This window comes from Protopterus annectens, chromosome 2.part0 (assembly GCF_019279795.1).
Source record: "Protopterus annectens isolate FY-2018-M chromosome 2.part0, PAN1.0, whole genome shotgun sequence".
NCBI lineage: Eukaryota > Metazoa > Chordata > Ceratodontiformes > Protopteridae > Protopterus > Protopterus annectens.
This window is the reverse complement of record NC_056728.1, coordinates 739119193-739131692: the sequence shown is the minus strand read 5'-3', so window position 1 is coordinate 739131692 and position 12500 is coordinate 739119193. Positions and strand designations below refer to the sequence as shown.

Below are 12500 nucleotides of genomic sequence, written 5' to 3'. Positions count from 1 at the left end.
TCTGTGGTGGACGTATTGTGAAATGCCTTCCCCTGTAGAAGATTATGACGTGTAATCTACCATCAGGTCTGGCTCATGTGGTTGTTGTCAAAGGATTCAGTGAAAGTGTGATGGCAAAATGAGATGATTTGTGTTTTAGATATGCTTCATGTACTTCTAGGCCTTTTTCCTAAGAGCAGAAAGCCATGTCAGTGTATTTCATTTTTCAGTTAGAATTTACCAGATATGACAATTGCCTTTTTAAAAATGTATGCATGCATGGGAATAACGTTGCAGTAGCAAGCTTCCTGTTTTATTTGCAGGCTGGATTCATAAACCCCACAGACTGATGTAGCACAGTTTATGATGTACTAAGTCTTGTAGGGTCGAGTGTTCTCATGCTAGTAGCTTAGTATCAATGGACTTCCCGCCATCTGACGTAGTTATTGTGGGACTGTAAGTTTGTAGTTAGTGGTAGGTAAGCTGCAATGGCATTTGTTATGCATATATTTTAGCTTTTTAGTGTGTGCAGTGTTGTAAAATGAATTGTAAAACTGATGTATATTAACAATGTTTAACTATTGCACGAGGTTTATGTTTTCTATACAATCTCTTTCAATTAAATGTGTTATGATTTTTGTAACTTAATAACATGATTATTTATTGGAAGGTACATGTTGTCTTTGGCCCTGCCAGCTCACCCTCAAACTTTCATGTAAGTTATGCAAATGGAGGACAGAAGTTTATGAATATATGAAGTGTTTGATCCTCAGGGATAGTGAAGAGTCACTAGTTTCACATGCATTACAGAGCTTTCATAAACATTATGTTTTCATTATTTGTCAGCTACTTTATACTGTGGTGTCAGTAGCTTTATACTGCGGGTGACTCTCAGGCTCATAATCTTTAATAACACCCGCCCAAAACAGATTTGGTCGTTACTGTACTGCTTTATTATTTATAATACCTTTGTTACTACTGTGATTACTATTTGTAATTTTTTTTGCTCTGCCCATGCTCAAATCAGCTTGGTTCAGGAATTCTGGACAAATTGAAAAATTAATGGAGGGAGTGTGTCAAAACCCAAAATCAATAGCAATTTTAAATGGTACTGTAATTCACTTTAAAGGCTAACAGGGCAGCACTTTTTGTATGATTACATCAGTGTGTAATTTTTAACAACTGACTGGCTTTATTGATTACCAGTAGTCTTCACTAATTTTACCAGAAAATCAGAAATGTTTACGAGAGACAGGGCAAAATTAAGGCAAAATCGGAGACAGTTGAGAGCCATAACCCCAGAAGTTAGCTGGAATGGTGTAGATTTTACGAACAGTATGCCCCATGGCTGTTGGTGTGGGTGCCCTACAGTAATCAAGTCTCCAGTGAAATCTTTTTTCTCTAGTTTGAATTGTGAATCTATTCGTGCAAAGTAATTGTATGTTTAGTGTAAAATAGTTGTCACCATACCTATTTTGGGGGACTGGTATTAGCCTTTTGTGTTTAATATGTTGTCTGTTCTTCAATTTGTGTTTGAATGTTGGTATCCCACAATTCCATTGGAGTGGGTGAGGTTACATAATTATGTATGTAAATTTTATGTTAATCAGCATCCCGATTTTTGACCAGTTTTATCTACTTTCATGGGCCTTTCTCCAGATTTTTGAATGTTTCCATGTTGATAGGTATGTTTATACCTAGTTCAATAAGTTTGTTGAAATGCTTTCTCTAGCTCTAGGTAGGCATTATGGACTGTTTTCCCTCATCTATTTTCTTTGTGACCTTTTCAAAAATATCCACCAGATTCAGTTAACATGACCTTCCTTTGATAAAGCCAAACAGGGATGATCCATTGTCTGGCGTTCTCCTATACCATTGGTGAAAATTTCCATGATAATTCTTTCTATGGCTTTGCAAATAAGACCAGTCAGACTAATGGGTCTATCGCTTCCAGGAACTGTTGAAGGTCCTCCCTTATGAAGAGGGGTGGCCGTTGCAGTCATCCATTCACATGTCACAAAGCCTGTTTTAAGACTACAGTTAAATAATGACTCCAGATGACCTGATAAGTCACATTTTAGACTGTTCAAGATGCATCCTAGAATGTTACTGAGGCCCACTGAGGCCATGTTCTTTGCTTTAGTGAGCACAGCCAGTGCATGCTTCCTAGTTATAGTTGGAGGGGTTATGTTTGAGGAGATTTTTAGGGGGATGGTTGGGGTGAGAGGGGGTAAAGTTCAAACTGAATGTGTCCAGTAACAGGGTCATTATATCGCCAGGCTCAATAAATGTGCAACATTAGCCACCAGTTCAGCACATTGCTGTGTGCTGCCCTTGAAGTTTCTTGCAGAGCTGAAGAAGGCTTTTATTTTCCTTTACTCACCTAGACAACCAGCTTTATCTGTCAAAGTGACCGTCTCTTTATAACAATATTGATTCTCTCTCTCTGAGGCCAGTTGATCTGTTTATACAACCATGCAAGGCATAGAGATCATCAACATGACTGGGGACCTTGAGAGTCACTGAGCAGCAGTGGAACTACTTATGTGGGCAGCGGTAACACTGTTCTCTATATGGTGTTATGGAAGAATAATTGAAAATAGCTTACTCAGATTAGTGGCATTCCACTGTCTGGGTGCCAAGTCAGCACCACCCGAGTAGTCATTAAATGCTGGGCAGCACTCCGATGTCAAGTCACCATGTGTCCCTCACGGAGAATAGGTGAGCAATATAAACAATGTTGCAGCTAAATGTTTCAGCTCTGCAACTTGAGACTTTTGTAACAATACCTTTCTTCCCACAATCATTGTATTTACCAATGCGAGTCATCCTGTTATGGAATTAATATGCACCACACAATTCTAAAATAATTGCACTCAGCCTGTGTACAAGCTTGTAGCTTGTAGCATGACATGGAGTTATAGATGTGCACATACCTTCTTTGCTGTCTCATTCTATGCATTTTTATGGCATTCATATCTGTGAGAATGGAGCTCAAATTGGCTTTATATGGGTCAAACAGTACAGATCACATTTTAATTTGTACAAAATGGCATGAATGTGTAAGTTCATTTGCAGCCATGACTAAATCACATGGTGATACCTGTGTCCAGTACTTTGTCTATATAATTACATTTCTATATATAAATGTGTATGTCTGTTGATCAGTGACCATGTGGCATAGACTAAACAACAGTGCAGTATCCAGGAACTGGTATGTCTGTACAGGCGTATAATAATATATCATCATGGGATGTTAAGGAGCATACAAAATAGTTCATGTTATGCTGGGTACAAGAGTATCGATATATAAATATATTTACATCTGTCCACCCACGGTATATGCTCTGAGTTATGTTGTGTTTGAATTTACACTGTAAATGCTGTAATGAAATATCAGAGAACAGGTCACCACTATGAATAGAGTGCAGTCTCACACACACACACACACACGCACACACACACACACACACACACACACACACACACACACACACACACACACACACACACACACACACACACACACACACACACACACACTACTGCTATAGAGGATGCATACATGACATAATAATACTAGTTGCATGGTGGGTAATGTATGATTGCTGTTGATCATCACTGCATCAAAGTGTACCTACAGTGGATTATACTGAATTCTATGTAACCCAGTCTCAGGGGTTTAACAGTGATGAGTATGGTCATGATTTCCTATGCGATGTAATACACATATGTATTTCTATTTACATGTACTCTCACTGATAGAGCTCATATCCCAACCACAACTGTAGCAGCTATGACATGCTTTGTCCTTACAGCTGCATGTGTGTACAGAACATAGAACTGACAGTAAAGCATGCTTTCCACACCTCTCGACTGTACAGATTTTCACAGAATGTCCAGATTTTTGCCTTATATTTTTGGTCTATTTTTTCATAAAATTTTGGCTTTCTGACAAATTAGTGGACAATCATTAAAGATTAAAGTTAGAAAATAATGACAGACATTTGAGTTTTAGACTGAATACCCTTCAGAAAATTAATGCTAATGCAAAACCTGTTATTGTATCAACTTTCTAAGTTTGTAAGAGCAAGACTTCAAAATTGTCCTTATTTGTACCACTTTTTTTATGGCTTTGTCCAGATTTCTTACTCTTAGAGGTTGAGAGGTATGCTTTGCACACTGATGCATCATCTTTTTACAGGCATGCTTTACACACTGGTTACCCCATGCACAACGGCATCTTTATTTTTTTATGCTTAAACTTATTGTAAATTTATAGTGTTTTGTTATAACTTGCAGTATTTTTGATAGTTACTGTTTGTTCCCTTTAAGTATTACTGCTGTATTTCATCATCTTGGGTCCCCCTCTAAAAATAGAAACCACCTAGCAGGGTTAATTCAGCCAATAAAATTCAAATAAAACAAAACATAATTAAAAATGGCATAGGCAATTCATGACTGTGTACATACAGACTAGAATGCTTTTAACAAAAGGAGATTGGATGTTAATGGTGAGGTTCCATGTAAGACTTTGGAATTTGCTATCGTGATATTTATATATACCCCATTGTAACTCATATGTCTGCCATTGGACTGCATATCATGATATTAAATTCTAGCATGTTCAAATGTAAATAGCATGTTATGGCCCTTTTAATATTAACTCCTGAAGACTGAACAGCTTGTGCAACAGGCAGAAGAGTATTAGCTTATGGATGCAAATGCTCATATCCAAACATATAAAAACATACATCACCTACAAGCAACAAGGAAACATTTTTTGCAGGGGCAACCTCCTTCCATCCATCATGTGAGAAGTTTAGACTCCCACATCCTCCTTAGTTATATAGACTAACTCTGAAATCACACTGATTCAGAGAAAGAGGAAAATATAGTTTAAAGAACTTTTTTGCCCCATTTTTCTTTTTGCCAGTGCATTCTCACTTAATAGAATAACAGCGCAAGCGCCTGGTAAAAAAAAAAACAGAAGTTGGGAATAAGACACCTGAGAAAATACAAAATGAATAACAGACACGTGTTTACAGATTTCAAGGGCTTATCTTACAATGACTTGCACAGAAACCTGTTTTTAGTAATTTATTATTTTTATTTTTTTTTTATATTTGTTTACCAGGAAAGGCCAACTGGATACAAGTCCTTTTTCAGTGGAGGCCCAGGAGAAAATCTCATAAAGCAAAGAATCTCCATATTTACATGTATTTTGTCAATACAGCAATCTACTATTTTTTCAGAGCCATGTGCTGACACACTAAGTTCTTTAAAGATGTTTAATATTTAGAAAATGTACAGCTTTGGTACTGCCTATATTCTTTTGTAACAATATGTTGTTTTGCAGATGTTGATGCTGTGACTGGGAACTGGTGTCTGCATCCCATGTGACAGAGCTGTCTAAAGACGGGTGTACGGTAAGTGACCTTCTGTTGTAGTTAACACCTAAAAACAAATGCTCTTTGACCTGTGTACTTTGTACATAAGCCCACAAAGGCTTAACCCATGTTCATGTAGTTATGCATAGTGGAGCAGGAGGTAAAAAGGTTTGATGTTCTGAACTGGTGATGACTCTGGTGAACATTAATTGAACACTCACTAATGATGATCTGCACTTTCATTAAGTTTGATATTGCTGGACACATAAACAGGAAGTCTTGTTTATCTGAAAGTAAATGTCTTATTACCTGAGAGGTTGTTGTACTCTAGGGATAAGGAAGCATCTCCATACCTACAAGACTCAGAAAAGTCAGACTTCATACAGTGTGAGTAAAAGGGGTCTAAAGGATAATGGAAATGGGTTTTCTCCCCCATATTTTTTTTCTTTTTGTACTACCAAATATCTGTTGTCAAATATTGTTAATTATTATTTTTATTATACTGAATTTTCTGTTGGCAACTATTTTTTTTTTTAATTTGGAGAATGACATTCAATGACTTGACATGTACCCCCATTAATTTTGTTCATATAACATGAACATTGATATTGAACAATTTGTAAATACATGCTGCTTTGCAGGTGAGAAAGCAGTGACAGTATTTGCATGTTGTTTTGTTCCATCTAGTGCCAACATACCTCGACTCATTTACACTCAGTTCAGAGTTGATGGGCAGGATTCATGATGGCTTGCACGGAGTCTAAGAGCCGTGTAAGACTCCATGCAGCTATCGCGATCCAGGAACAGCCCGAAATCCCATGTAAGAGAAAGCTGAAACGACTCTTACACGGGCAGGGCGTGGATATGCTAATCACCCCACTTGCAGCCGAAAGGCATGCAAATGAGGTCGATTAGCGATCCACGAAGCTGAAACCAGCCTGTGTAAGAGTCGTGTTAGTTGCAGAAATGTACTCAGTTGACAACTGAGTACGTTACTGCAAATAACACAACGGAGCCATGACAGCTGCAAATAAACTGTGCAAATGTTACAGACAGCATGCCAGTGGCCAAATATGTGGCCATTGGCATGGTAAACTGATGCAAACATGAAAAAAAGTTTTTTTTTTTTCGGAGATCGGCGATGTTTAAACACAGTGCAGCCCCACGCAAACGGGCTGCGCTATATAAAACTGAAAAATGAAGGTTAGAAACCCACAAATGTGGGTTTTATGTAATGCATGGATTTGCAATGCAGGGACTAGCAGACCAAAAACAACATGGTCACCGTCTAGTGGTTGCTAAGGGGGGAAGCTGAGTGTAAGACATGTAACTAAGCATTAGTAGGCAATCCTATGTAAATGAATGGTAGGATAGTGAATCACACTGTCACATAGCAAATGAGCACAGTCCGTGTAGTGTAAGAGTTAGATAAGGGGGAGTAACAGAGTAGGAGATAGGTGACATCACAGGGGGGAATGTCAGGAAGAAAGCAAGCTCATTGGAGCAAAGTGGTATGTGAAACATATCAATCACACAGCAGAAAAAGAGGAGTGTCAACAGATAAGCATGGGAAAGTCAAGAAATGGAAGGTGTACACTGTTGCCAACACCAAAGTTTCTTGCTGTACGTGCATGCGTGCGTGTGCACGCTGGGAGGCGTGAGTAAGACAGAGTGCACACGTGTAAGGCAGAGTAAGCATGTAGGAGCCTGTTTAAAGATCTGTAGACCTGTTTGCGCTGGTGTGCGCCTGTTTTAACCCGAATAAGCAGATTCTAGTCCGTGTAAGCATGTGTGTGTGCATGGTAGCCACTGTGAGTGTGTTTTCGCTGGTATGCGTGCTGCTCCCCTTGAGGAAACAGAGAGGAAAAGGAAGCAAAAGAAATAGTAGGAAACTAGAAGGGAATACCTGTAGAGGTAGCAGGTGAAAACAATTAGAAGCAGGCAATTACACAGGCAGAATACAAGCCCAGCCCAGCACTTAAAACACTGCAAACAGCATTGCAGTATGTTTCTCTCAAGAGATACTGCAAGACAGGAGTAAGCTAGTAGTAGTGAAAACTGAAAAAGCTGCACTCAGACCAAACATGCTAGAGGCTGCCATAGCTGTCATAAGGAGACATAGGAGACTTGCTGAAGGTGGTGACAATGGAAATGCTGCCAGACAACCCACAGTGAGGAGACAGAGAAGAGTGTACAGGCCCAGGGTCACCTACCAGGGGTTACATGAGCTGGAGATAGTGGAGCGCTATAGAGTGGACAGAGACCTCCTGCAGCAAATTGTCAAGCTGTGCAGGCCACGCCTCACACAAAGAGCCAACAGAGGGGAACCCATCCCAGTGGAAACCAAGGTATGTGTTGGCCTAAGAATACTAGCAACAGGTACCTTCCAGAGACCAACTGGTGATATGATGGGGATATCACAGGCATCAGCCTCCAGGGTACTGCACCAGTTCCTGGATGCCATGTCAGCACATGTCAGTGATCATGTATATTTCCCCAATGCCCATGAGGTATTGGCCAGAAATATGCATCTCTTCCAGCAAATAGCGGAATACCCTGAGGTAGTGGGTGCAATAGACTGCATGCACATACGCATCAAAGCACCAGCCGGTGAGCGGGGTAGGGCCTACATTAACCGCAAGAGCTTCCCCTCCATAAACTGCCAGGTCGTGTGTGATGCCAGGGCATAATAATGAATGTGTGTGCTGGTTGCCCTGTGAGCTACCATGATTCCCATATCTGGCATTTGACGCAGCTGTACCAGACATTTGCCAATGGGGACATCCCACATGGACACCTAGTGGGGGATGCAGGTTATGCACTGGAGCCGTGGCTGATGACACCCATCAGAAACGCACACACACCTGAACAGGAACGCCATAATGAGGCACAGCACAAACACGTAATGTAATAGAGCGTGTGTTTGGGCTGCTCAAGTCACGGTTCCGGTGTCTGGACACATCTGGTTGAGCCTTGCAATACTCACCAACTACATGTACCCAAATTGTCATGGTATGTGCTATGCTACATAATATGATCCTGTGAAAATAGCTGCAGCAGGACCAGCATAGGGCCGGGCCAAACAGCCCCCAACCATTGCCAAGGCCATCACAGGCAGAGCGTGACTCAGAGGAGGAACAACCTGAGCCTGCCCCAGTAGGCAGAAGGAGGCGTGCCCAGTATGCCCTGGCCTTGGCAAAGAGGCAAAGCATAGCACATACACTGGCTCAGTAGGAACCCTGGGAATGATACCCCTCTCTGACTCACTCATATAGTAACAGGGATGCCTAACATGACATAACCTGCTCTCAAACATGTACAGGGAGTGTAGTATGTGCATCCGACAGAGGCAGCCCTGCAGAAACACCTGAGGCATGATTGCCATGTGATAAGCAATGTAACACCATCTAGCATATGCAAACATGAAGACCCAACCTAACATCTCACCCTCACCAAGCATGATGCCACACTATGAAGACAACAAGATCAAGTACAATAATTTGCTGAGGTATTGCTGTTAGCAAGGGGGAACACATGGATGACAGCCTGGGCTGACATGCCGAGCAAGACATGATGCCCCACCTGCTAGGGATGGCACGCACCCAGCACACCTGTCTGTGTAGATACTGGCAAAGGCTGCTGTTACCCCTACTGTGCCTGGAATAGGTAAGTCTGGAAACACAAACCCACCAACATAGGTAGCACAAGAGATAATAACCTGGACGTAATGCTACCCAATGCCAGAAGTCTAACCTGCAAGGTGCATGCAGACCAAACCCACCACAGCATGGAGAATGGTAATATGTGTTCTGTAACAGAAACCTGGGCAAGGCCCAGAAGAGCACCCTAATACTACCAGGTTATGCCTCATACCATGCTCTACAGCTCCAAAACATGGAACACACGACAATAGGAGTGTGGCTACCAGTAATTATCAAGAATAACCACACCCCCTGGTTGGTACCACAGCAAGAAGCAGCATGGACTATCCACGGGCGAGTAACACTGTCTCAAACTGTGTACCTGTTTGAAGCCTGCTACAGACCCCACACACAAACCCAGGTACGCCAGCCAGCCTTCCTGAAGACACTTCAGAGTATGAATGTCCCAACAAATACCAAACAAGGCACACAGAAAGTATGACATAGGTGGCAATCCATTATGTATGGAAGTAGTCATGGACCTAGGGACGCAAGTGGACGGTAACCTGTCATGTGACACACACATTGCCAAGGTGGCCAGGAAGACCTGCTATATTGCCAACCTTAATATGAAAGGATGCACATGTAGAGCTACAGAGGTCACTGTGCCCCCATACCCTTCCCTTATCAGGCCCATACGTGACAACTATGCCCCAGTTCGCATGTACCTTACTTTACATATGCAGCAGCCAGAAAGACCCCAAATGTACCCCATCAACAGGATAAAGGGTCCAAACATTGGACATCTGCAGCCTGGCTGAAGAAACCACAGCCCATTTCAGAAGCATACTGCACAGTCAGAGGTGATGTATGCCTGATGTACAAGGCCATGCCCAATCCAGAATGAATGGACATGCTCCACTGCAGAAACCCCAAATCCAGCAGACACACCACAGTGAGATATCTGAACCTCTACACATAGATTAATAGGATGTGCTGGAGGGACAGATCCATAACCCAGAGGCTCAGGACACTCTGGAACAGAATCCCAGTCCATGATAGGCTGAGCTCCACACACAAACTCAATAAGAGAAATCCGTTGAAGTGCATGGGAGATAGCAGGTGTACACTGGGGGCCATCCCTGTGTCACATCTAGGAAAGTAAACCCTACATGAGCATAATATGCACATTGCAAGGGGTGTTGAGACCCACACACAGTCTGTCCGTGCTCAAACAAGGCCAGGGCAAATAGCCTAGTATGAACCTATAAACCTGTGATGATACAAATTGTGCAGGACACAAAGGATTATTACACAGCTGTCCTACCTGATGGTAGGAACCATGGTGATAATCCACAGATATGCTCTGCAGCACTCTAATATCACAAACAATACACCAAACCCACACACATTGCCAACATCCTACCTAACAGATTCTTTGCAAACTCCCCACCAGCACCTAAATGCCAAATATCTATCCCAGGAGAGTGCTGGCCCCCTGACATTGCAGATGCTGAGGTAACAGCCAGCATCCACAAAGCACAGCACACAGCATCAATGGTACCAGATGGTGTCCTGGGTTGTGTCCAACAAGTACTGTAAGAAGAATGGAACAGCAAATAGCATTACTATGCACTATCAGTCCTACCACAGGATATGTACCCAAAGAGCGGTGTACAGCAACGGTGGTCCCACACCACAAAGGGGGTGCCAGAATGGATACTGCAAACTATCACCCCTCAACCCCAAATATCTAGGTTGGCAAAGTAATGGAGAGGATGATCATGGATCCCATGAATAACGAGATTGTGTACCTACAGATATTGGTCCCTACCCAGTGTGGCTGTCATAGGGCAGATCCTGACCCATACACATGTCTGACTCATGTGAAACATGCACCAAGCCCAGTGATGTGGGGAATGTCGATCACACAGCCTATCTGGACCTTGCTAAACCCTTCCATACAATACCCTAGTTGGCGGTACAGATAAGCTCACCAGCCTAACTATAAACCCCTATGCAAGTAGATGGGTTGCAAACCAGCTCAAGGACAGAACTGACCTGGCAGACATGCTGTAGCCATGGCAGACTGCAAACCAGGTACAACTGGCATCCCACAAGGCATGGCCCTGGGATCCCTCTTGTATGCTATATATGTCACATAGGTACAGGCCAACATGGAAGGACTCTGTCTGAACAGGTTTGCAGAGGACGACAAAATGGCCACCATATCGGACCCTCCAGCTGACACAAGCAACCTACAAAAGGCACACATAGAAACACACAAGTGGTGCCACAGCCATGTCAACAAGCTAAATGCAGAATAGGGTATAGTCAACCCCTGTGGAAACACAGTACAATGCCAGAAATTACCACATAGGTGTTAACCCAGTAAGTACATCAGGAGCAATAAGAGACCTGGGGACACAAGGAGATAGATATCCTGCATGTGACAACCATGTGTCTGTAGTGGTTACAGAAACATACCATATACTCACCTAATCATGAAGGTAAGCACAGCTTGGTTAGGGTAGGTCAATGTGCCTCTCCAGTCATCCATCAGCAGCCTCACAATTGTGTACAATGGCCCTTCAGGGATGTACCGTAGCAGACACCTGACCACACAAATACCCCACCAGGAGGATTGCAGAGCTGTAACAGATGCCATGTGTCACCTGAGTAAAGTAACTGCAGCTCCACAGAGTGCCATACTGCCTGGCTGGAGGTGAACTGTGCCTGATGTATAGAGCCATGACCAACCTGGTATCAATGGACATTTGGCACCATGTAAACACTGAATGCTGGTGACCTATGCAGCTGACAGGCCTGAACCCCAGCACAGACATAAACAGGACATGCTGTACTGATTGGTCCACAACCCAGAAGCTCACTCCACTCACGACTAAACTCCCACTACAGGATATCCAGGGAGTAGTCCTTCAGTGACTGTCATCCAGAGGAATCATGATGACTGGATGGGAGATGGCAGGTGTACCCTGTATATCACCTGTATGTCATGGGTAGACATAGGCACAGCACACTAACCGTGACATATGTCATGGCAAACACCAGTAAATGTGTGTTGAAGGACAAACACTCTCTGACTAGCATTACAAATGTACTAGGGCACATGGCCATTGTTTGTCACTGTCCACACAAGTTGTGGAATACATTAACAATGTTGGACAATCATGTACTAAGCTGTCCATATCTGAACAAAATGCAACATGGTCATATCTGCACAACTGGCCCTCAACCAGTCTGGTGTGCTCACTATAAACATTACAAGCATTGATAGGACTGAAACCGATTATACTGTCCACCACAGTGAAAGTTTTGCACCAGTACACTATACAACAATACAACTGTGTGGTCAGCAGGAAAGGATGATGACAACTGTATGCAAACTATCCCATGGCAACCCTGCAGGCACAGCATAATGCCTGTTAGGTTCAGACACACAGCAGTTGGGCAGTAAAAAGGATGAAAG

The 12500-nt window shown here is 42.6% G+C and overlaps 1 long non-coding RNA gene across 1 annotated transcript in view; it reads left to right on the top strand.

Annotated features, from left to right (window-relative positions):
* Positions 1–12500, top strand: part of LOC122793734 — a 442301-nt gene that overhangs the window by 391337 nt on the left and 38464 nt on the right. Inside the window, exon 2 of the long non-coding RNA XR_006363522.1 lies at positions 5339–5408. This is a non-coding gene — a long non-coding RNA (uncharacterized LOC122793734). The remainder of the gene's footprint in view (positions 1–5338; positions 5409–12500) is intronic.